Genomic DNA, 3,363 nt, shown 5'->3' with positions numbered 1-3,363 from the left:
CCTGTGCCCATTGTAATTGTAATTGACGATATCGTTGGGTCAACATGTGAACACGAGGGAGTGGTCTGCTGCAGAGCTCCATGATCAACAATATGCTACGAAGCAATTGTGCGTACACCAGCATTGCGCTCTTTCGGCAGAGATGGCACAGATCGCCATCTATCCAACCTTACAGAGCAGACAAGCCTCCGAACTCACGTCTAACCATTTAGCGCCTAGTGGTAGTTTCACTGTCGTTCTTCCTTTTTCTGTAGATAATCACGACAGTAGCACGTGAAAATTCGACAGCTTCGCCGGTTTCGACACAGGCTCTGCTTAACAACAATCTCCCCTTTGGACTTCCCCGTTTGCAGCCCATGCCTCCGCTAGGATGAACCCCTGTCATCCGCTTACATACTTTTATTACTTCGCCACATGTCCGCAGCACCACCAGGCGACATCCGACCTCGCGGTGGGCAGTCGTCATAATATTTTGGCTTGTCAGTGTCCGTGTTGGGACATGCTATTTGCGTCCAGTAATACGATAGGAAGCACAGGACCATAATTATCAACCATACATAGCTTGTGTCAAACAATGCTTATTAGCTTGCACAATTTAAATACAATAAAATCGATCAATTTAAAGCGTACAGTAACATTTTTCTTAAATCCCTGTTGAAATCGGCATAGCAAATGCATAAAACAATACGCAAATTTCTGTTGAGGTAAATACTCAATACGATAAAAACCTGCCAAACTCTGAACCCACAAGGCTGTCCTGTACAATGACTTCTTTTCTGCAATATAAATTCATACCGAGGTATAACATTAAGGCATAACCTAATGCACACAAGAAACAGTAAGGCAACTTCTAAAACTTGAACTCTCAGCAATTAAGACACCGGGCACACAAACTTCTGACTAAGGCGTAATCCAGTTGATGCCAGTACAGGTAAGCGTTAACTAAATAACAAACAATTAATAAAAAACAATACCTCGGCATCTAAATATTCCCTGACAACATATGCAAATGAAACCCTCCTTTATAGGAATTGAACTTCACAATTAGCATTCAAGGTACAAATATGATAAAAATGCTGATAAGGGAATACAGAATTAAAAAGCCGAAGCCTCCAGCAGTCTGAACGGGCACTAATTACAGATTGACCCAGATTTAAATTTTAAATTTATGTTTCGAGCGAAATGTGCATCCGCCAAGGTCACGGAGGAACGAAATGGCTCTGAGCACTATGGGACTTAACTGCTGTGGTCATCAGCCCCTAGGACTTAGAAGTACTTAAACCAAACTAACCTAAGGACATCACACACATCCATGCCCGAGGCAGGATTCGAACCTGCGGCCGTTGCGGTCGCGCGGTTCCAGACTGTATCGCCTAGAACCGCTCGGCCACTAAGGCCGGCGTGGAGGAACGAGCTACAAAGCATAACGATCTGACAGAGCCAGGAACAAAGAGAACGGCAACTCAACTTAAGAACGAGATCGAGACAGAAGGCCAGAAGCATGGAGCCCGGTCTAACAAAACGCAGTTAGAACATGTTTTTTGCTCGCGTATCATGTCATTTCTGGAAACCCAGAATCTACTATGTAGGAATCAACATGGATTCCGGAAACAGCGATCGTGTGAGACCCAACTCGCCTTATTTGTTCATGAGACCCAGAAAATATTAGATACAGGCTCCCAGGTAGATGCTATTTTTCTTGACTTCCGGAAGGCGTTCGATACAGTTCCGCACTGTCGCCTGATAAACAAAGTAAGAGCCTACGGAATATCAGACCAGCTGTGTGGCTGGATTGAAGAGTTTTTAGCAAACAGAACACAGCATGTTGTCATCAATGGAGAGACGTCTACAGACGTTAAAGTAACCTCTGGCGTGCCACAGGGGAGTGTTATGGGACCATTGCTTTTCACAATATATATAAATGACTTAGTAGATAGTGTCGGAAGTTCCATGCGGCTTTTCGCGGATGATGCTGTAGTATACAGAGAAGTTGCTGCATTAGAAAATTGTAGCGAAATACAGGAAGATCTGCAGCGGATACGCACTTGGTGCAGGGAGTGGCAACTGACCCTTAACATAGACAAATGTAATGTATTGCGAATACATAGAAAGAAGGATCCTTTATTGTATGATTATATGATAGCGGAACAAACACTGGTAGCAGTTACTTCTGTAAAATATCTGGGAGTATGCGTACGGAACGATTTGAAGTGGAATGATCATATAAAATTAATTGTGGGTAAGGCGGGTACCAGGTTGAGATTCATTGGGAGAGTGCTTAGAAAATGTAGTCCATCAACAAAGGAGATGGCTTACAAAACACTCGTTCGACCTATACTTGAGTATTGCTCATCAGTGTGGGATCCGTACCAGGTCGGGTTGACGGAGGAGATAGAAAAGATCCAAAGAAGAGCGGCGCGTTTCGTCACAGGGTTATTTGGTAACCGTGATAGCGTTACGTAGATGTTTAATAAACTCAAGTGGCAGACTCTGCAAGAGAGGCGCTCTGCATCGCGGTGTAGCTTGCTGTCCAGGTTTCGAGAGGGTGCGTTTCTGGATGAGGTATCGAATATATTGCTTCCCCCTACTTATACCTCCCGAGGAGATCACGAATGTAAAATTAGAGAGATTAGAGCGCGCACGGAGGCTTTCAGACAGTCGTTCTTCCCGCGAACCATACGCGACTGGAACAGGAAAGGGAGGTAATGACAGTGGCACGTAAAGTGCCCTCCGAAACACACCGTTGGGTGGCTTGCGGAGTATCAATGTAGATGTAGATGTAGTTCCACTGGCAGGGACAAAGTCGTCAAGCCCCGGTGCGACGTCCCGCCGTACCGGAGGAAATACACTGCGCTCCGCCCAACTGAAACATAAACCAACTACAACGGCATACTTGCGATTGCACATTCAAATTGCATTTAAGAATAAAACATAACATTGAAACAGGTTCAAATGGTTCAAATGGCTCTGAGCACTATGGGACGTAACTTCTGAGGTCATCAGTCCCCTAGAACTTAGAAGTACTTAAACCTAACTAACCTAAGGACATCACACACATCCATGCCCAAGGCAGGATTCGAACCTGCGGCCGTTGCGGTCGCGCGGTTCCAGACTGTATCACCTAGAACCGCTCGGCCACTTTGGCCGCCGTGGGGGAACGAGCTACAAAGCTTAACGATCTGACAGAGCCAGGAACAAAGAGAACGGCAACTCAACTTAAGAACGAGATCGAGACAGAAGGCCAGAAGCATGGAGCCCGGTCTAACAAAACACAGTTCCACTGGCAGGGACAAAGTCGTCAAGCCCCGGTGCGAGGTCCCGCCGTACCGGAGGAAATACACTGCGCTCCGCCCAACTGAAACA

The sequence above is a fragment of the Schistocerca serialis genome, chromosome 5 (assembly GCF_023864345.2).
Source record: "Schistocerca serialis cubense isolate TAMUIC-IGC-003099 chromosome 5, iqSchSeri2.2, whole genome shotgun sequence".
NCBI classification, from domain to species: domain Eukaryota; kingdom Metazoa; phylum Arthropoda; class Insecta; order Orthoptera; family Acrididae; genus Schistocerca; species Schistocerca serialis.
Note: the sequence above shows the minus strand (reverse complement) of the source record.